Source organism: Cinclus cinclus, chromosome 13 (genome assembly GCF_963662255.1).
Source record: "Cinclus cinclus chromosome 13, bCinCin1.1, whole genome shotgun sequence".
Classification (NCBI taxonomy): domain Eukaryota; kingdom Metazoa; phylum Chordata; class Aves; order Passeriformes; family Cinclidae; genus Cinclus; species Cinclus cinclus.
The window spans coordinates 13,393,878-13,417,403 of NC_085058.1; the positions used below are offsets into that span (position 1 = coordinate 13,393,878).

The window sequence follows — 23,526 nt, forward strand, 5'->3', positions numbered from 1 at the left end:
TCAACTGGATGTCAGCTTGTGGCAAAATTATACCAAATTCACTGTTCACCCTTTGTGTGAGAAGTGCTGAGCAGCTTCACTGCTCCCCGCTCAGCAGAATATCTGGTGCTGGCTGGGCTGGGCATTACCTGTGTGAGTTTCCCAGGACACATCACCCCATTCCAGCAGGGCACAAGGAGGGATGAGGCAGCAGGACTTGTCTGCTCTGCCTCTGAAGGTGTCTGGATACCCTGTCACCCAGCCATCCACATCATGGAAGAGGGACATTTTCCTTGTCACTGTTTCCAAACCACTGGCCTGTGCTGCCAAAAAACGCTCTCAGTCCAACCTAGAGGAGAAAATAAAGTGAAAAATCACTGCTTAGCTCAAAGTAAGGACTCAGCTCTGCAGTATTTTGACAGTGATAGAGTTGGAACTGGAAAGCTCTATTGTCTGAACAGAGTTTTGTTTTGCCTCTTCTATTTAGAACAGAAATGCTAGTCGTGATGGTTCTCCCTCTCATTTCTTAATCTCAGGAGATATTTCTACAAAAATCAGACTTTTGGTTCTTTGAAGTGCATCCACATCACCATGTGTTGCTTGAAGTCACACAGCAATAAACTGAATGGTGGCAAAAGAAGAGGATGACTGAAAGTGTAGGAAAATACTGATGATTATGAAATTTATTGAGGAATATAACAGCTGTTAAAAAAAAAAAGAAAAAAACCCTGGCTATTTGGGGAATTTTCTCATATTTTTTCAATGTCCATTTTAAGTGGTTCTTAGTGTCATTTTTTCCTAATTGTTCCTCCTAAACCCCCATAACACTTATAAAATTTTAAATTCTCAGAATTGGCTCTCATGCACATTCTAATTCATCCCATGATTTTTTATTTTTTTTTTAGGAAAGAGAAATAACAGGAAGAAGCATTATCCTCATTGTGCATAGCTCTGCTCTCAAGATTATTCAGCAGCTAAGTAAAAATATCTGTCCTGATATGAAAACCCAGCAAAACAAGGAAGCTGCAGATGTTCAGCAAAAAAAAAAAAAAAAAAAAAAAAAAAAGCATGGAATATTTTAATGTCTGCAGATGAAATTATTACAGGGTGTGAAGATTAAGTTCTGAAGTAATCAAGAAAACAATTACTCCAGGTCAAGCACTCTGAATGAATCCGGCAGCAACTCTTATAAAAGCAGACAGCATAAATAACAACGGGATCATGCTGACCCAAAGAACTGCCCTTTGTTCCACTTAGCCCAACTAATTTTAATTGGACTGTGCACATGAGTAAGAATTAGGGTCAGCAGGATTAGGCTGAAAGTTTATTAAGGGCTTTAAAGGCTTTATTTTAACAATAATAAACAGAACAGCTTAGGAGAATAGGAGGGTTATTGTGACTCTGAGCTGGATGGGAAGTCCATCATGTTAAAAAAAACCCCAAACTCTGCAGCAACAACTATTTGCAGAATAAAAGTCTTTAAAGCCTAGAACCCTTTTCTGCCACCTTCTTGTCTAAGTATGAATCTTATAAACAAATACTTAAAGCAGTCTCCTTTAAAGGAGGCTCAAGCACTTGGAAATTTAAGGTACATTTCTGAGGTTTTTGAAATATTTTCTTGCTGTACCACAGAAAGTTTTTCCCCAAAAGGCTACTTGGCCTTGCCCTAGGAGGATCCCAAAAGTTGGGTTTTTTTCCTTGAGTTTCAGTTTATAAAAGATGAGATAATAAAAAATGTAAACCCTGTGCAGCAGCTCAAAACTCCATTACAAATACTTTGTGATGGCACCTCTGGAGTTGCATATGAAAACAGGAACTTCACTGGGGAGAAGAACAAAGTCAGCTGCACTTCAAACCAAAGGAAGGCACAGCCAGTACATCTTACATTTGATCACACTCTCAGTGTTTCCATCCAGCAGCAGTCAGTTTTGGTGCTAATTTTATCTTTATCTCTAACATTCTCCTCTAAAAAATCTGAAAGTCAGAATTAAAGTGGAAATGTTAATGAGCAGCGTCACTTCTTGTATAAGCCTCAAGGTTACCTTACTTTGGTACACTGTGGGATAGGAGTGCAACTGAGATTTCAATTACAACTATGGCAGTGTATATTTTCTTTTCCTAAGTGAGCACAAAGACTCTGCTCCTCAGATCTGTTCACATGGAGCTAGGAATGAGCTAGAAGAAGGTGCAGAGACAGGCCGTGCCTGGATACCACACTACTATTCAGCCACCTAATTTTCACTAGGTGTGGACTACCTCCGAGTGAGATGGTATAAATGTTACTTGAGTAACCTGCCTGAAGCCTGACAGCGTTCTCTTTGTAATCCCTTAAGAATGTGCTAACTCAACCTGTCCAAAGGCAGCACACCTCACACACCTGCAAGGAACCCTGATGACTGCACTTTCTATATTAAAAAATAATAATGTGCTGGAAAGCGTTGTAATAATTAGTAACTTCTTGTAACATTCAAGTGTTGGCACAAGCTGCCAACAAAAGACATCTCACTGTATCACTGTTATCATTTTAATAAAACCATTTTCATCCACCTTCTTCTCTTTTACCACCCAAGGTCTCTGTCCCCATGGCTTTTGCTCTGCTGCAGTGATGCAAACCCTCACCCTGCCAAGTTCCCTTTGGTCAGGAGTCTCTTTAGGGTCGGGACTGGTTTTTTTCTGCTCTGTTTCAGGAAATAACAGCCTTCAACTCACTGTCTGCTTTTCTTTTTCCCATCATGAGCTGTTTTCAAATGTGTGCTTTGACGCAGAAACCCAGCACTAAAACAACACAGGCCAAACATAGCAAAGTCAACATTAGGAAGCTCCCATCTCCTAGCTAGGCTGGACTGCAAACCCATGGGAGTTGCTAGTCCATAGCCAGGGGTCAGTACTGGCCTGTGTGAGCCTTTCTAGGGACCACAAACCCACTCAACACAGACAACTGGGATTTCTTTGGCAGAAGAAATTCCTGAGATGCAGTAGAGTTGGCACAGGTAGGACTGGAACAGGATGGAATCCGCCCTAAACTCCTGGCTGCAGGGACAAAATGACCAGAGGGACTTTTAGCAGTGAATGTGAGCTGGGAAAGTTTGGGAGTCTTCTGCATCTGTTGCAGGTGACCTGGATCCTTCTCCTCACCTCACTCTGTGCCTCAGAGACGTGAGTGGGTGGCAGTTTTATGACTAAAAAGATATGTCTGGTCTTCTTAGGAGGCGGTGCACCAGTGTGTGGACATGGCTTGGTTTTGGGCTGGGGCATCTTCCTCGGGCTCTCCAGGTCCTCCTGACTGACAGAGATCCAGGAGAGCACAGCCATCAGTCATCCCTCAGCTGGGCTACAGCCACCTGCTGCTTCCACTGCTTTGAAATAACTTTTTAAAAGCACTCTTCTCAAAACAAACAAACAAGCCCAGCAATAATATTGCCATGGATAAATGCGTAGATAATATGTGAGATTCAGTTTTGTCAATGGATAGACAACTAGAATCCTTTGTGTGGAGTGCAATGTTTAGGTCTTCTGCTCTGCTTCACTGTTATTTTTACGCTGGAATTAAACAAGACCTGACTAGCTTTATTATTTTGTTGTCTAACCAATCTGCTGATTAGTCTGATTAATTATACAATTATCCTTCAGCATGACTAATAGTTTTGTCATCACTGTACAACTTGCAGTAATGTTTAATTTCTTCTTAAAGAACAACAGCGAAATGATTGTACTTTAGGGAATTAGTACTTAGCCATCCTTTAAAAACTAATAAAATGAAGCCTGGAGATGGAAAATTAATTAAAATTGTTGACAGGCTCTATCTTAACTAGGCAAAGATATATTATCCCATCTAGCAATGAGAACAACAACAAAAAATAAACTGTGGTCCTACAAGCACAAAATCAGATGTAGCACATCTGGGTTCAATCCAGATAAGAATCAAAGTGAAAGTTTCTGGGATGCAGGTGGTTACAAACATACATGTTTTTAAAGCTGGCAAAGTACCAGCTTCAGAAGTTGATATTTTCTTGGAAATATACAAATAATAAATAATTATTGAGATCATGTCATTAGGGTTTGGTTAGTTTTGGGTTTTGTTTTTTTTTTTTTTTTTTTTAAATAGGCTTACACTGCGCTGGTTTAATTTGTTTTGAAGAAACTTAGGAAACTTTCTGACCATTTTTCCTGTGAAGACCTTAACTCCTAAAGATGTTGCAGCACTGAACTGCCTCTCAAGCAGAAAATGCTGCATATTTAGCAGGCTCATTGGCCTCAAATGTTGTGATTGTCTTAAAGAGTTGCATTTTCAGCCATTCAAGGTGTGATCAACCCTTTGCCAATGTGCACAGATATCACTTGTCTGAAGCCATTCTGGTGGACAGTCCTACAGCCATTACTGGAGGAAGTTTTCCACTCTTCCACTCCACTGATCAAACATTTTTTTCTCTAAGCTCTCCTCCCCAGTTCCATGTTGATCTTCTTGTTAATGTTCCCCAAGACCATCTCATATCCATTTCCCCAAGAGAACACATGAAGAAGGAACAGCAAATTAACACTTATTCTTGTTCCAAAGGTCCATAAAGCATCTGAGTTAACCAAGATCTCCTCACCAAAATGCACAGAGCTCGTGCGTCCCTTAGAGGAGCAGTCAAGTGACTGCAATCAACATCATCCTTTCATGAAATATCCCCTGGCTGCTGGTCCAAAGTGTGCCAGAAAGGGGCCAGATAAATGATCTGCTTGCCAGAGGGAGTGATATTGGTCAGTCTCAGAGCAATGGAAATTTTCCTCAAGATAAAGCCAAACCTCAAGCCAAAGTTACTGTAGTTCATGGACATCCTAACAACTACAGACCTTGTTTGAAAAAAGCTGAGGAGAGGTCATGATTCCTGGGAGAGAGCCAGGTGGAATCCATCATTTCCCAAGCCAAGTGTCCAGGGTCATGATTCCTGCAGGAATCCAGGACAAGGACTGGAATTGCTCAGCATTCTACAGCTTCTGCCAAGGCAGAGATACAGAGCCCCATTCTGTTGTCACAGCTCAAGACCCTGTTGTGCTCAACATGAATTTCACAGCTGATCTCAGAAACTGGGTCATGGCTTTGCTTCTCAGTGCATTTGCTATTTCTGTGGAATTGTTTTGCAGCTTATCGGCTCCTGATATCTCCTGTGTGACCCTCTCAACCTCTGAGGCCAGATCCTCACCAGGTCCTCAGCAGCTGGCAATGCTGCACCACCTAAGAGTTGTGTTCTGGTTACCAGGTGAAACCTTTCTCCAATGCAGATTTCTTTGTGTGTGTCTGCCCAGGTATAATATAATCACATTTTACTTGCTTATAAATAACCTTCATTATTAAGAAGAAAAGAGTTTCAAAAGTAGTTACTGGTATGCACCAGTGTAATATTTTCTCTACTTGGAGATCCTGCTCTAGGATAGATCTCTCAGCACTGCTAAAAACTTCAAAACCTTTCACATCTAACAGCAAACATTTCTGCATCTCTCACTTACAATTTCTTCATCAGGATCACTGACACATTGTTCTGGGGGCTGATCTGCCAGGGGCTTTTCATTAAGAACCCAATGGCACTTGAATATCTGTCAGCACTTGGGTGAACTTCCTGAAAGTGCATCTTGCCATCCTGACACCCATCATAAATCTGGAATCCATGGATAGGGAATGTCCTAGAAGATTTAAATACAAACACAGTCCTGTGTAAAAAGCTTGGGCAAACTCCATGTCTTCTGACAACATAGAAAAATATTAACAAGTAGCTAATCCACCTTTTCTTTCCAAAACTGGGATCTGAAAACTTATCATATGTGAATGTTGAAATTCTGCTGAACGTCCTCTTCAGGATGAGGCTCAAAAGCCAAAAAATTTCTCATAACCTTGACTAAAACTTGGGTAAGCTGGGGTAAAGCAGTTCAAAGCCCCTGTCTTCAGCCACCCTGGAAATCATCACCACAAGAAGGACTCAAAGGGTTGTGTAGGGCAGCATTGCCATCAGGCCCCTTGTTCAGGGCAGATGGGCTTCTCAGGAAAACATCAGCATGACTGAAAAAATGGTAGCAGTCAGACTTCCTGGAGACAAGTGTCTCCACCAAAAGGACAGACACTCCTCCCCAAGAGTACATTGCTTAACACAATTAGAGCTTATCTGAACTGCAAAGGAGGTTTTGTTCAGTTTCAATTTAAATCACAACACCAATAATAATTGAGGATAACTCTGATTTTTCTTGCTGTCCTGCAGAAATCCCTTTCCTGTTGTCACTGATGGTTGAGTCATGTATAGCCAGAGCTGTGTTCATGAGATGTCTAATTACTACTGCTTATTACTCAATTTTTTTTATACCTCATACAAGGTTGAATAACTGTTTAGCCTCACCAAAAACATATATTAAACTAGAATTTAGGCTTAGGGCAGCACAATTTACTGTGAGGATGTGGGTAGGCACTGTGGTTGCTAGAGAGGAGACTGTGCTGCTGAAAACAGAAAATAACACATAGTTATAAAAAAAAAAAGAAAAAGAAAAAAGATGTTATAATGAAAAATAGTTTCTTCTTTTCCAAACTGGCTGTGTTTGCCCAGCTATGCCCTCAGGAGGGAGGGTGCCATGGTGTGTGGGAGCTGCACCCTCACCTTGATGCTGCACCCCTGAAGCACCACACAAGAGCCATTTGGCATAAGTCAGATTCTCTAATCCATTCTCCACTGACTAATAAACTAAGGAGAAAACTAAATCAAACACATTCAGTCAAGAATGCTCTCAAGCTGTTGGCCTGAAGAGTAAGTTTATTTGGATGCTTATTATTTCTGGCCTGAACAATAATTTAAGCACCTGGTATAAATTACTCATTGGTAGCCGCATTAATTCCTGGGGCTTTTCTTCTACCTTAAGCTAACACCAAGAAGAAATGGCAGAAGAATGACTCACTTGTTTCTGGGCAGTGGTCTGTGTTCTCCATTTGCCCCTTTTCCCCAGTAGCTGTTTTGGCCTCCCTGGGAGCCAAAGTTGCTGCTTTCTCCAGCTAAAATGGAGTGTGTAACCTCCAGGCTGGAGCCCTCATCTGTTGGGAAAGTCCCATCACTGCAAGCAAAGAAACATCACGTAAATATGCAGCACAGGACACCAGTTAATTAACACTTTTAATTACACCACAGACACAGCAAAATTCACATCCCTAATTTGGAAAAAGGCTATAATAGCCTGCTCTAAAGTATGTTCAGAAACCGGCAAGTTAGTGACAAGGTAGCTTTGTGCTTGAGCATCAGGACCTCCTGTCCAGCAGGAAATATGTATTCCCCAGGTGTGCTCAGGCAAAGAGAATGAAAGGCTAAATTGCCCCTTGCATTTATGGCTGCCCAGGAAAGACTTGATGTGGTCCAGAAGGGAAATGTGAGCTTTTCTCCTGTCTTACACTAATTAGCAGGGGAGTGTCTCAGTTTCCATTCTTAAGCATGTTACACTGGGGCAAAAATAGGAAGAAGATCCATTTTAAGAAATTACCTTGCCAGAGTGAGTCCAATTCTATTGTCTGAAAACCTGGGACAGAGGAAACACAATGATGTAAATGAACAATATCTGCAGTGAGTTTGGCCTACAGACCTATTTATGCTTGTTGGGGGTGCAATGATATAACAGTAACCTACCCTGAGTTGTGGAGAATTTTGTCACCACCCCTGCCCCAGGCCCCATGGTCATTATTTTTAAGAGCAATAAGACCATCAATCATGGCAGGAACTCGTGGCTTTTCAGGATCAGCATCTTGATGTGGGTGAAACCTGAAGAAAGAAACTTAGTCAATATGGCACAAGAGACACAGGAATCCACTTCAGACAGAGGCAGCAATGCCCAGCAGATCTTTTTTTGGCTTCCAGCTATTGGCATGGTGGGTCTAAAGAGGTGACATGGCCTGAATCAGAGTCAGGCTATTAGGCTGATTTCACTTTTGAGCTTTGGTGTAAAGCAGAAAACATGAAACATTCATAAGGACAAAATTCTGGCCCAGGTGAAGTGAGCAGATGATTTCTCACAAGACACAAATGGGCCCACAGCTACTCCTTAGTTTGATTCAGTGCGATTTAGAGGCATAGAAAACATTTTTCCCAAGTCACTCAGATCCTTTTGTAGATGTCCTTACAGGGCCCATTGAGAATCCCTCTGTTGATGCTAGAAAATCAATTAAACACTTTCAAGAATCTCATTCAGCAAGGATAACAGAGTAATTGGAGCTGCTCTCCTTGCATGTTCAGACCAAACCCCCATATGCTTCTGTGTCTGTTGAAAGAGAAGCTGCCAAAAGCAAAAAATATTTTCTCTGGGAGCTGGGTGCATCTAAATTGTTCGCAGGCTATCTCTTGCCACTAAGGCTGTTAATGGTAGATCAGTGCTGTGTTTGGGGAAAAAAAATCATCAGCTTTTTCTGAGTCTACCCTCACCTACTTCTTCCAGCTGAGGTACAAAGGAACGTGTCTCCTTGCTGCCCAAAGGGGTGACCCTGGCAGAGAAGTGTCACAAGGGACACCCAGTCATCCTTTCCTTTCAGCCTTATGGAACATCATATCGATAGGGTATGATGGAGGAGGGAAAAAGCCAACGCTTGACCAGGAGCAGCAGCTGATTTCTCTCAGCTTTCTCAAACAGACCCATAGGACTGCAGTGAGGGAGAAAATGGCCTAAATTTACCTGCTTCCACTCTCTGAAAGGAAGCTCAGACATTTCAAAGCAGCTGACAAAAACCTTTGAGGCTACTTATTTTCCTCATTAATCCCAGACCAGTCTCAGCAGCCTCTTACATCACCTTTCAGATATAAGTTCTAAGCAATTAGTAATGAATGTTAGAGTTTACAAACCCACTAATGCACTAATGGGATCTGGATCCCTTTCCACATGCCTCACTGCTTAGTCCTCACAACCCAAGTGCATGGGTGTCCTTTTTGGCCAGCAATAACACAAACAGCCCAGTGCATAGCTATGGAATAGTTGCCTCTGCACATCAGAGAGAGCGTGTGTTTGTTTTTTTTTTTCAGATGCTCGAGCCATAATGAGGCATTAACGATGTGCTAAATGCAATGCAGAAGCCAAGATGCAGTACAACTATCCAAAACACCGAGCCATGCAGCATGTGCTTACCTGGCATTATCGACAGTGAGATGCTCCCTGGGATCTTCAGCACTGGCTCTCGTTGTCTTTACTCCTTTTCCAATAAACAAACCAGCCTGGAAATGCACACCCCTCCAATTAGTTTCACAGATTGCTCAACAGGGAGCAAAGACCCCAGATTTTATCAATGAATTCGGGCAGCCAGTGCGTGCAGGCACAGGAGCACCAGCAGCCAGGGCTCTCTCTCCCCTTTCGGTGTCTCTTGGCTCTGCTCAGCATGACATTAGCACAGGATGTAGCTGGAGTCAGGACACAGCCTGTCCTGCCATATGTTATGCATCAGCATCTTGGGCTCTCTCCTGACCCAAAGCAAGGCTCTGAACTCCCACTCTCTCTCTCTCTCTCCCTCGCAGAAAGCAATAAGAGACCCTGCCAAGCTCTTGATAACTTTTTGGAAAAAGAGTGTTGTTAAGAATTAAGGCTTTAAATAATGAGTGACGAGTCCCCCGACAGTCAAAAGAGAACATGAGCTGCTGCAGCCAACTTACAGGTTTTGGGCTAAAGCAGCAGCCACCATGGCCCAAGATGTAAAATATACGAAGCACAGAGAACAAAACCAATTTCAACCTAGAATACTTGGAAATTAGCTTAAAATGCTTTTTATATCATTCAGGTTATGTTTTCATGTCAATAGTGTATTTGGGGGAAAGTATTTTTGAATTTTTGGTCTCATTTTCCAGAGATGATGAGCAGTCATTGGCACAAATTACTTTTCCTCATCCCCTTGCATCCTGGCATCACTGTGGTCAACAGCAGTGCTGAGGGTCCTGCCTGTCTCTCCTTAAATCTCACTTTAAAGTAGGTGTCCTCACAGCCTGGGCACATTCTGTCTAACACAGCCACCCAACTGAAGCTCCTGGAATGGGACCTACGCTCTCCTCAGCTCCCTCTTTAATATTTAGAACAAACAGGGGCCCCAAAAGTTGATTGTGTCTTGATACAGTGTTAAAAAGACCTTGATCAAAATGCGACACACCCGCAACCATCACAGAGCAGCGCACACAGTCAGTGTCTCACTGTTACATTGACAGGAACAGAAAAACCATCCACATGCCTTGAAATTGGAGTGGACTCTGCTGTAAAACACTCCCAACCTCAAGTTCAGCCTGTCCCTCGGGATATCTTCCCCCAGATTGTCCAGTGGGGACCCAGTGGAGGAGGCACGGTATCCCAGCATCCTAAAAGACAAAGGGAGATCTGAGACACGGGGCTCTGCAATCAGTGGTACAGGTTACCTTGGGAATTTAGCTTTTTCATACTGTGCTAGCCAGATTTCTAACCTGAGCTGTCCAATGTGTGGGTCCTGGGGGACACACAGCAGCCCAGAACTCCTACACCTCCCAGCTTAGCCTTTGGCATGCACAGTAGGTCCCCAGGGAACACATAAGTGTTTTAAAAATGTATGTACTGTGGGTGAAATTCAGGTGGTTTATTAGAAAACAGCCAGGTCTGTACAGGTATATAAAACACAAACGTGTTTTGGGTAAATACAAGAGATAATAATAAAGACAGAGCATATATTCACGTACAGAAATACAAAATTTTATCGAGTATTTAACTATTAACTACTAATAACAATCAATATTTTCTAAGAGATATCGCACACCATTTCCAGTCACAATTGTGAGAGAAATCAGTGGAGAAGCATAAGCAAATAGTTGTTCTTAAGAGAGACAAAGGTTGCAGAAATACATATCCAAATTTCATGTATTACTAAAAACTTATTGCTCTTGACATCAATAAATAAGTGTAGGATATTTGTGAAGTGGGGGCAAAGTATAGCTCTGCCATTAAATAGTTTTACCTGAGCACCAGCCACTGCATTCTCTATTAAGCTGTTGTTTGGATTTGCAATCCAGAATGTGCTGACAGCCCTGAAAAATCAAATTCAAAATGATCCTAAGCAGTTACCAAACAGGAAGGGATACATTTTCATAGCACTGCCCTGGACTTGAGCCACAACTCTCCTATTGACTTTAAAACTCCACACAACCTTTTAATGACACTCTTTAAGGAAAATAAACCATCTAGTAATGTCAGACATGGTCATTTATGGAGCCACATGCTGAACCTATTGTAAATTATATGTGAATGTTAACACAAAATCCATGCTCTGTTCAATGCAGATGAAGGAAATCCAAGGGTTGGGGCATTTTTTTAAGTTAAGAAGCTTTGGAAAATGTCTGAAAAGTGTAACTTCTGGTCTGCTGTTTGAAACTTCAGGTGCAGTGGCAGGAATTAGGGGATCTCTATGCATTTATGAAGCTTCTATGTGAAAAATCCAAACAAATATCCTTGCAAGCCACAAATGGCCCATTAAGAAGAAGATTAAGGAGAAATAATGTTGATGTTGTCCCAGTAAGGAGTTCTTCAGAGGGAAGATCACTAGTGGTACACACAGAAGCCAGATGTAACTATAAAAACATTGCCATCTGTTGTCTTACTTCATTGGATAACATCTTTTGCAAGTAAGTAATAAAGACCATGTAAAAAAATGCTGCTGACCTTCTGTCACTGTGAGAGGTGCCTCCATCAGTCCTGGAGCTGACTCGAACTACTGGCAGTGTTCATAACAGTGGACTGATCTTAAAACTACTCTGAGGAAGATTACATGCATAATTAAGGGGAGATTGCAAAACACTGGATTTAAAAATACCCTCAGCTCTCAGAGAGAATATTTGATTCAGTGTCATAGAGTAAATATCTACATAAAGATGCATGAAGATAAGTGTGTCTCACATGATAAATCAACAGTATGGTCAGTTTAGAAGTTTTTATGATTGCCATATTTCCAAAATTAAATAAGTTATACTTTAAAATGCACCATGCAAAGTAATTTATATTAACAAGATTCCTGTTCTTTGTCCTCCATTCTCAGAAGGTGCAAGGCCACTTCTTTCCTGTAATGATCATCGTGGGTAGAGATGGCATTTTACTGTTTCTGTCTATTTAATATTAACTGACATGCTCGGGGATATTGCATTAAACCCTAATTGGACCAAAAGGACTTAGCACAAGACTCCTTTGATGTACAGTCTTATGAAGATAAATTCACAAATCCTTCTTTTAAATGTAAATATTAAATCAGGTTAGTTAAAATACCAGCTATTTGTTGCTAAATCTTACAGAAATCTTAACTTTGTACTCAAATGATCCCTGTCAGCATTTATATTCCTTCTTCAGGCATACAAAATTCCTGTTGACGTCAGTTATGTCTGTGCAAGACTGCAAGATTAACTAATATTAACCTACTTGGTTATTTTTGTATACAGAGGGATACTTGAAATAAATCCATTTTGTAGAATCATATCCTGTAATTTCCCCTTGATGGGCTGCAACTGTACATAACATCTGGAGTCACAAACAGTGTAGTCCCCATAGGTATATATATAATCTGCTGGATTTCATTGTTTTCCTGGCAGTCACCCCTCAAACTTGTCATCTGCTGTTCCTGTTTCTGCCTCAATGAGGTGTCCAAAAGAGAGTTAAAAATGAGGCACAACACAAGCAGGTGCCCAGTTCCCACTGAGTGCTGGAAATCCACTGGGACCCTCCATATGGGTACAGCACCTTGGAGTGAGCCACAGGGGTGGAAACAGAGAACTGACACTGAGCATGTCCCTCCCGGCCAGCTGAATCTCATAAAAAAAAATAGGAAATTAATTTAGGCAAAAATGCAAGTGTCCCTGCCAGCCTGCTAAGATCAGTCAGCCTGGCTACTTCCACCCTCCAAAATGATGGGCAGAAGCTGTGCCAAGGAGGCCATGGAAGACTAGTTTTGGACAGAAAACTGCAACAACAAAATGCTTGTTGTTTGAAACAGCATTTCAATTGTAGAGTTTAATTTTTCTGCATTTAGCTGCAGTTTGGCTAATTGTGCTTCAAATTTCTGCATGACAAGCCAGACTTGTACCCAAAACCAGATTTTAGCTTCAATTAATATGATTAGTCCCAGCTTCAGGCTTGCATGGCAGCCCTGAAAATTTACACACATGAAACTGTAGTGATCACTCTCATGCCCAGGACTGATGTGATTAAAAGATCAGTTATATTTGCACCCAGAGATAAGGGTCCATGCCATCAGAACAAAACCCCAATAACTGATCAGTTCCAGCATATCACTGGTAGAAAACCCAAGCCTGGAAAGGCACCCACCTGCAGCACTGTCACAGTGACATTTTACTGTATGTGCCAGCATGAAACACTGTCCCCAGCACAAGCTGCACACTTGCTGTTGTGGCCAACAGCAGACAATTAAGATGCCACTAAACACTGAATTATATATAGTTCAGCAACACAATATACATGACCTCTATGCAGTGCAATGTTAGCCATGAAAGATCCAGCAGTCTGCACACGCCTGACATGTGCCCAGCACTGAGCACATCCCAGCCTGCTCCAGCCTCCTGAGCAACCCAAGCTGCTGCTGGCTTGCAAAGCAGCACGAGCCTGGCACAGAGCAGCAGATGGAGAAGGGGAGTGCAGACAGCCCTGCATGACCTGCACACAGTGGAGCACAAGCCACTCTGGCAATGCACATCTAAAATTGCATCTCTAAAACCTCAGAATAGGAGGGGGGAACCTCCTCTCTGGTTTACTCTGTCTCAGGGGCTGGAATTTCATGATTTCATCACAATGCTGAAACAGGTACCTGTCTGTGTTATTTAACTGCCTTGCTCTAATACACATGCTGTTCTCTGGAACTGCAAATTACTTCAAATTCTTTTAAAGCAAGGCTTTTTATTGCATTTTAACTACTCTTCATTTTAATGACTATAGATCAAAGACACATGATTCTTTCAAAGAGTCACATATTTAATCCTTACTATAAAATCTTCTCACTGGTTCAAGTACTCCAAGCCCTCAGGCTCAAATGACCAGGGTTGGATCTCACTTAGATTCTTGATTGCATTGTTGCACCCCACACATCCAGATAAACCATGGAGTACTTCCCTTCTGACAAAGAGCAAGACCATACACCATTTTTCTAGGGACCGTTATTAGCATAAGGCTTTATTTTTCATCCCAGACATATTACTTCAATTCCAGAAGTGTAATACCCAAGGGGAAGAAAGCAAGTTAAACTATGTCCACACATACTGGACAAGCCTCCTGTCAACCTAAGGACTCTGTACAGAGAATTAGGCTCTAGAGACAGAGAAAATCACAAACACCAGAAGGCAATCAAAAATTGTGAGTGATCTGAACAATATAAATCAAATTTAGGATACAGGAGGAGTGCTCCTGTGTTGTACAGGTCCTATATTGCATTTTCATGAATACATCCTTTCAGGGGGCCCTTTCACACATGGAGCACATCTCTATCTTGTGGCTTACACAGCTTTTTCAGTTCTTACAGGACTAAGAAAAAATTGTCAGGAAAAACACAGGAGGTCAGGGTGTCTGCCTGAGCACACACCAAGTGAATGAGGAAATGCTCACAGACACCAAAATATTGCTCAGGGTCCTGCAGTGCACACAGCGACTGGACAAGCTGGGACTGGAGCAGGAATCTCTCTTCCAGTTGGGACGTGTATGGCTTTTGTTGTGACCCTTTTTTTTAAGTTCCTCTTCACAATGGCCTTGTGAGGATCTAGGTCAAAGCCAAATTCCTGAGGGCTTTCCTGGCACTGAAGTGACCATTTAGGTCTGTTCTGCTCATATTTCTTTCCCTTTATCACATGAACATTCTGGGATATATTTCATGTTGCCATGACTTGAACAAGCCCCATCATTTTTATCTCATTGCAAATTAAAGGTACATTGCTTCAGTCAGCTGTATTTATACTTCACTGCTTTAATTTTAAATGAAAGTTCCCATTATCACAAACTATCCAGAATTGCCATAGCAAAGATTTCTCTATATCTGATCACACTGTATATGATCTGATAATATGAATTAGGCTGTGCTGAGAACCTGACATTCATTTCAAACATCTGCACTACCAGAGGAACAGTCCTAACTCACAAAAAGAAGAAATTGGGGCATTTCTTGGGAAAAAGATGCTTTACTTCAATATTCTGATTTCTCTTTGCATCACAAATGGCTCTCACCATTTAGCCCTGGCTAAGCAAAGAACTGAACTTGTTACTAATAAAATATGTCTCCTACCAGCAGGCCACGAGTTCCACGTATGGAAACACACCCAGAGAAGCAGTGGTGATAGCCAGGTTATCAAGGTTTCATGTCCTTCTCTCTCATCCACATCCTCAGCCAGGTGAAATTGCACTGGCCAGCTGCCAGGATTTGTTGCCCCATGTTTTTATTAGTTCCACTCCTGACATGTGAACAGCGCTAAAATTCCTTAGGATCTGTTGAGACAAATGTAGATCCAGGTAAGGCGTTACAATAGAAACACACACAAAAAGCAAAACAGGTTTGTGGGTTGTTTTTTCTCTTCCATTAGGCAATATTTTTGCAGAGTTAAACATGGTCTGGTCCCAGGAGGAAGTGTGAGCTCCCTGTTTCCACCCACAGCAGCTCAGGACCTGCAGAGCCGTGTGCCAGCAGCTGCACACCTATGGGCACAGGGCTGCCAAGGAGCAGCTGCCAAGCAGCATGTGCAGTGTTTAGCAATAGCAGTGACAGACACCGTGCTCCTGCCAACTGCAGGAAGGGGGAGCATTTGCCACCGGGCTCTATTTCCTGGCAGCTTCTACTGTCGAGTGATTTTAGCCCAGACCTGCACAGCTCCCCAGTTTCCACCTCCTGGTACAGGAGCAACTTTACACAAAGCCCCTGAGACAGCAAGGCTGCACCTCCACCCAGAGGAGGCAAAGCACAACAGGGTGAGACCCAGCAGTTCTCTGAGCCAGGGAGGGAGCAGGTTTGCTCTGCAGGAACTGCAATTTCTTCAGTGGCATCTCATGAACTGACTTCACACAGGCCCTACTGACAGCAATGCTGCTGAAGAATCCCCTCTAAGGGCATCCCCTAGAAGGGCATGTCTTTGCAGACATAGTGAAAAAAATTTCTTGTTGCAAGTCTGGTTTTGCAAGACAGGCTAACAAATTTCCCCCTTTTTAATCGACAAATATACTTTTTCCCACACATACAATGGTAATTTGATGCTTTATATCTCTTGTTTACAACCAGGAATGGAACTATCTGAAACCACCTACAAGCAAATGTATTAAAAATTACTCACTGTAATGTGCCCTCCAAATGTATCAAAAGAGAAAAACTGACATTAATATTGTCCATAACAGGAGTCTTCCACTTCTCCTTGAATAAGTGTATTTCTGGTCAGAAAACCAACCTCTGCCCTCATATCAACACCATCTATGACTTTTCCAATGTGAAGACAAAGTGGGCTGCCTGTGGAAACCAGAAAACTTTTTACCCAGGATGAACAGAGCATCTTTATTATTTAATTGTTCAGAGCAAGTGCACAGCTTTCCTTGAAGCAATCACCAAGTCTGGGGACATGCCAGTTGTTAGTATCTGATCCCAGAGGCTGCTACAAAGGGTTGCTGCCTCTGATAAAACTTTCAAGCCCCGAAATAAAATTAGGGTTTTCAGCTCTCATATCTGTGCTTATGTTTATGGGACAAAAACTACTTTAAAAGATGAGTAAATGTAGAAAGTTAAAGACAAGACAATGTAAATATTTACCACAAACGAGTACCTTGATAAAAATATTTCATACCGTAAATTTTCACTCGATTGTTTTTCCTTGGACAAAGAAGGAGATTAAACTCTTCAAGCTGATGCATAGAATAATCCGTACTGGCGATGATGATACCAGGTCACCAGGTAACTCACTTGTAACCTCAGCTACCAGATGAAGAATTATTCCTTTGGACACTTCCACTTTAAACCCATTATGAGGCACGCCTGAAAAAATGAAGCAATCAATTATTTTTACAGCTGCACATGGCAGAATCAGAGTAGATGAAGAACATACTGATTTAATTCTGATCTAGATAACCCTGGGCATGACAGAAGTGCTCTAGCATCAAATGTGTCAGTGCCATCTCTTTGTAGAAAGATAAAATGTTACTTTGAGAGAGTATTTCTGTTAGCTTGGTCAACATCCACGTGTGCCAAAGTCTATGGTATGATTATCACTGTTCAGATTCACAGCGGCCACACAGGAAAAGCAGAGCAAAGCAACAGAAGACAAGCAACTCTCAGGGAAGATTGAGCCTTTTATCCATCCACTGAAAGCAGTAACAGTAAAACAGGTGCCGCTGTATGTGAGGAAATCTCTTTGGGCTATGGCTAACCCTGTTGTCCCATTCCCAAGATACTCCTGTTTATCTTCTGCTGTGGAAAGCTGATCCCCTCCATGGACCCGCACCAGTGCACCCAGTACTGCCTGAAGGAGGCAGGGAAGGAGCGAACTGGCGACACTCCGAGCCCTCCTCCCCGCAGAGAACTTGGGCAGGAGGGAGCGCGCAGCGTGGCACAACTCCCCTCCCTCTGGCACGGGTGGCCCGGTACATACTGACCCCAAGGTACCCACCGCATCCCCCGGGTACCCACCGCATCCCCCCGGGTACCCACCGCATCCTCCCGGTACCCACCGCATCCCCCGGGTACCCACCGCATCCCCCCGAGTACCCACCGCATCCCCCCGGTACCCACCGCATCCCCCCCGAGTACCCACCGCATCCCCCCGGGTACCCACCGCATCCCCCCGGGTACCCACCGCATCCTCCCGGTACCCACCGCATCCCCCGGGTACCCACCGCATCCTCCCGGGTACCCACCGCATCCCCCGGGTACCCACCGCATCCCCCCGAGTACCCACCGCATCCCCCCGGTACCCACCGCATCCCCCCCGAGTACCCACCGCATCCCCCCGAGTACCCACCGCATCCCCCCGGTACCCACCGCATCCCCCCCGAGTACCCACCGCATCCCCCCGGTACCCACCGCATCCCCCCGGGTACCCACCGCATCCCCCCGGGTACCCACCGCATCCCCCCGGGTACCCACCGCATCCCCCCGGTACCCACCGCATCCCCCCGCCCGCGGGCCCGGCCAAGCCCCGCTCCGCCCCTCGGTCGGGACGAGCCCCCGGCGGCGCGGAGCTGTCCATGGTGGCTCCTCTCCTGCCCCTCGCCGCTCCCACCCCCGCCTCACCTGTAGCGCAGGAGGATGAAGCCTCCGCCCAGGCGATCCCGCAGCAGCAGCCGCGTCTCCGATGTGAGGCTGCGGGCGGCCGAGTCCCCCCAGGGCTGCCGGGCCAGGAAAGCTCCGAGCCGGCCGCAGGTGCGTGTGGAAGCAGCCGCCCCGTGCCGCCGTCCAGGACGCGCAGGTTGAGCCCGCGGCTGCCCCAGAGCCTCTCGGAGGAGTCGGGGCCGTGGAGGAGCCCGCAGGGATGCAGCGTTCCGCCCAGGACGGTCCAGGAGAGGCCGTGCGGCTCCAGGATGCCGCCGCGACCCACGCCCACGAACTTCTGCCCGAAGCCTTCCCCGGCCGCCCCGTCGGCGGCTCGCCCGTACGGTGAGATTGGTGGCCCGCGAGCCGTAGAGGCGGCGCTCCGAGCCGATGTGCGGCTCCCCGCCGTCGTGGATGAGGATGTGGAGGGCCCGCAGGGCGATGGGCCCGTGGGGGCGGTCGGCGAACAGCAGCTGCCCTGGGTGGCGAGGGGAGCGGAGGGGCTGGGGGCACGGTCGGGATATCCCCCGCGGCACCCGGGCTCCTGCGGCCCCGCTTACCTCCGTGGCGGATGACGAGGGAAGGCGGCGGAGCCCTCGAGGCGCAGCGGCCACGGCTCAGCCCGGCGGGTGTCGGAGCCGGGTCGCCACGGGGCGAGCTGCGGGGCGGCATCCGGGCAGGACCCTGCAAGAAACAGGCGGCGGCAGCGGCAGCGGGGTCTGCGGGGCGAGGGGGAGCGGAGGGAGCGGTACCGACCTGGCGCTGCTGCCGATCGCTGCTCCACGACGCGTCCCGCGGCGGCACCGGCACCGTCTCCGGGTGCGAAGGGCAGGAGGAGCCGAGGCTCCCCCGGGCTGCCCGCGGTCCCGGGCGGACCCGCAGCCGCTACCTGCAGCCCGGGGCCGCTGCCGTCCGCAACACGTGCGCCGCGACTTTGCACGGAGGCACAATGTGCCAATGTGCAAAAGCCACATTTTGCTTTGGATGTTTGGATGGCTTCGTTTGTTTCTTTTTTTTGTTTGTTTGTTTTTGTTTCTTTTTTTTCCTTTCCGCCCTTCACTTAACGTCGCAACGGCGAAAGCAGAACGCCCGTCCCCGCTCCGCACAACCCCGCCGGCGGCGAGCCCGGAGCAGCAGCGCGGACAGAGGGAGCCGGCGCGGAGCGAACCCAGCGGCTGCTCGAGGAGCGGCACCGGCGGGTCCCAAACTTCGCTACAGACACTTACCTGTCCCGACAGCGCCGACCGTGGGCTCTGCCCGCAGCCTCTCGGAGCAGCCGGCCCGGGCTGCCGGGCACCTGGCGGGGCAGGCAGGGCAGGGGCAGGCAGGCGCAGGCAGCTCCCGCTCCGCCGCTCCGGCTGCCTCCCCTCCGCCTCCCTTTTTATATCCATCTCCCAACCGCTGGCGGTGCCCGCACTGTTTACAGCGGCGGAGCCGCTGGCTCCTCCCAGCCGGGGACGTTCCCTCCAGCCTGGACGTATATCTACGACCGGCGCCCTGATGCCCCGCTGCCCGCACGGAAAGTTCTGCCCCGGCTCCGAGGGCAGCGGGCTCCCTGCCCGGCTCCCCGCGGGTCTGTGCCCCCGGCGGGGCTCAACAACCCCACGCAAAGGATGTGGCCGGGTGCCAGCTATCTCTCCAAGGCCAGAGAGCTGAGGCACACCAGCCCCCAGCTCCCGATGTCCTAAACCGGGTTTGGCATGACCTGGCCCTTCTTGGGAGGCAGCTGACCCCTTTGGCACCTTCCCGTGCGGGTGTTTCACTCTGTACTGTCCTTTGCCTGGCAGATCTATGGACGACGCTGTAACCCAGCAGCTGCAAAAGCTCCCCTGACAGTGGGTGAGCAGAGAGGTATTTGCCACTTCGCTCCCATCAACCTGCCCTCAGAGTCTGGCGTGAGAGGAAGAGGCTTAGAAACTGCTCTGACGAGACACAGACACAAAACCCCCATGTGCTGGGGCTGCCTTCCTGGCTGGGAAGGTTCCAGTCTCAGTGGACATGGCAGTGCCTGTCACACCATCACAGCTATCACGCCTGGCACTGACCATCACACATTGATTTGTTTTCCATGAACCCCAACATCACCGTTTTTCATAGACTCTGAAATACAGCACAAATGAGCTTCTGGATGACACATAAATACAGGTATCTGCTTTCCTGCAGCCACAGCCTCTCTCCTGCAAGGGTGAGAGATCCCTAATGAGGGATTATGATCCCTCATCTCCACTCCAGAGCCCAACACCCCGAGAGGACAAGCCCGAAGTGGGTAGGCAATGGTTCCAGGCACTACTCCTGCCCAGGGCCAAAGCCAAAGAGGTGCAGAGCCACAGGTGCTGTCGGTCTCAGAGACATCTGTGTGCCATCATCTGGTCAAACTGTTCCAATCTGTCACCTCTGAAATTTATTCTGGTGCAGGATTTCTTCTGAAAGAGGGCACAAAGATGCTATAGTCATGTTAATAAGGAGCAAGTGCTGTCAGACAAAATATAGGAACAGACTGGAAGCAGAGGGGGTGGGTGAGGGGCACAGCCATGCCCCATGCTCCAGGCAGCGGCTCTGGTGAGGGAGCAACATTCACTTGTGCTAAACAAAACCCATCCACTCTCCTGCACCCGGTCCTGGGACCCAGAGAATTGCTGAATCTAAAGATAAGCATCCAGCCCAGGAAAACAAATCCAGATAACACTCCTTTGTTTCAATACTCCTTAAATACAGGGAAATGCTAGAGCTGCCACCTTTGCTACCAGCTGTTCATCTGTCATTTAGTGCTGGCACTTCTATTCCTGTCTCAAATAGCTTTTGTCATTTTCCTTCCAAAAAAGCAGCATTAGTCAGCACTGTGCCTCTTCCTTATCTGAATATGACACATATGAATGCAGGTCATGGGAACGCAGATCTGTTACCAGAAGTATCGGACGCTTCACTCATTTTTAAAAGAAAAAATTATCTGCTGGTGGAAGTTTCGGGCAAGACAAGACAAATAAGGGTATTTTGTCTTAAAACACACTAAAATCTCTGAACTGAATGCTTGTAGAAGTGCAAAATTCAAAGAGGACCTGAGCCTTTTACATCTGCCAGGGCCCTTGAAACTTGTAACACTGTTATTTAAAATATTTACTTCAGACAATCTAAATAAACAGCATCAATAATTAATCTAACATAGTGGAGGTTGTAAAGCACTTTGTTTAGCGCTAAGCTTTGTGCAGGCCTTACAGAGCAATCAGCAAAGCCAAAGTCACTACTGCTTAGCTGGGACTTTTCCTGAAAAAGCAACCAAAATCTTGAAGGTGTGAGTACTGTTTAAATCCATTAAATGCATTTTCTCTTTCATAGGCAGAAACAGACTGGTTTGATTTTTTTTTTTTTCAAGAACTACTCTTAGGCAAAAGATTGCAGTTCCATTTCACCCCTATAAAGTTTTCACTGGCCTGGGGGAAAAACTTCAGACTAATAGGGACTGAACATATCACCCTGTTTTCTAAAGATTGCTGTCTCTTTTTAAAGTAAACATAGAAGCACCCATTACTATCTGTAGAGTGGTGCTTGGCTGCTAAACTCTTTCCCTTTCACTCTTTAGATTTCATTTTTCCAAGCTGATTTCTGTTTTACAGCAGCTACAGGATGAAGTTTACATCACAGCCCTCTGATACAGGATGCATCCACAGCGTGAGAACACCCCTGAACAGCCTGACACCTGCAAATGAGAATTCATGACTAATACTCACTGCCTCCAACACATGCCTGGTGCAGCTCTTCCTCACAAAAATAACCAACCTGAGCCCTCCTCCGAGTGCTGTTGTGGGCAATAAACGGCAGTTTACCTTCCTAACAAACAAAAATGGGTCATTTTCTGCCAGGGACGAGGCAACCTCAGCCATCCCGTGTCTTGGCACTACGCAGTGACTGAGATTCTCTGTCTACAAGCACAGCTGCAGCCTTCAATACCAAATATCGATGGCTGAGATTTTCACGGGAAGGCAAGGGCAGAGAACCAAGCTAATCTGAGTGAGCGGCATGCGGGAATTGACTCGCAGGGCAGAGACATCCCTGTCCAGGGACTCGGCAATCGCACACGAGCACAGGGAGGTTCCTCCTCTGTAAGCGACTTTTCTTTCCCCGGGCACACTCCCTCGCTGGGCGGTTTCCTGTTTCCTTCGGGAAAGGAAGGAGGGACGGAGGCAGCAGCCCCTGAGCAGCACCCCGGTCCCACGGAGCACGGGGGGCGCCGCGGGAGAACTGCGGCACAGACCACAGCGTGCTAGCCCGGAGCCCCCAAGGACACGGACACGGGGGAAATGGGGCGGGACACGGGGGGGACACGGGAGCGGGGACACGGGAGGGGGGACACGGGAGCGGGGACACGGGAGGGGGGACACGGGAGCGGGGACACGGGAGCGGGGACACGGGAGCGCGACCCGTTCCTGCAGAGCCGCGGGCGGCCGGGAGGGGGCGCCCCTGCACAGCCACTGCCGAGCGACCCGGGGCCACCCTGAGCTGGTCCTGGGCATCCTGAGATGGTCCTGGGCACCCTGAGATGGTCCTGGGCACCCTGAGATGGTCCTGGGCATCCTGAGCTGGTCCTGGGCACCCTGAGATGGTCCTGGGCACCCTGAGATGGTCCTGGGCATCCTGAGCTGGTCCTGGGCACCCTGAGATGGTCCTGGGCACAATGAGCCGGTCCTGGGCATCCTGAGATGGTCCTGGGCACCCTGAGATGGTCCTGGGCACAATGAGCCGGTCCTGGGCATCCTGAGATGGTCCTGGGCACCCTGAGATGGTCCTGGGCACCCTGAGCCGGTCCTGGGCACAATAAGCTGGTCCTGGGCATCCTGAGATGGTCCTGGGCACCCTGAGATGGTCCTGGGCACAATGAGCCGGTCCTGGGCACAATGAGCTGGTCCTGGGCATCCTGAGCTGGTCCTGGGCACCCTGAGATGGTCCTGGGCACAATGAGCCGGTCCTGGGCATCCTGAGATGGTCCTGGGCACCCTGAGATGGTCCTGGGCACCCTGAGCCGGTCCTGGGCACCCTGAGCTGGTCCTGGGCACCCTGAGCCGGTCCTGGGCACCCTGAGCCGGTCCTGGGCACCCTGAGCTGGTCCTGGGCACAATGAGCTGGTCCTGGCCATCCTGAGCTGGTCCTGGGCACCCCGCACCTTGCACTAATCGTGCCTGTTCTTCACTGCTCCTGCCCATCCTTCACTGCTCCTGCCAAGTGCTGAGTGCCCCAAGCCCAGCTGTCTCTCAGCCGGAGCAATGAGTGTGGTTCCTGGCCCAGTGCAGGACCCACCC

At 47.0% G+C, this 23,526-nt stretch overlaps 1 pseudogene; it reads right to left on the reverse strand.

Annotated features, from left to right (window-relative positions):
- Positions 1-250: 250 nt before the first annotated feature.
- Positions 251-22,113, reverse strand: LOC134048999 (inactive cell surface hyaluronidase CEMIP2-like; annotated as a pseudogene).
- Positions 22,114-23,526: the final 1,413 nt, after the last annotated feature.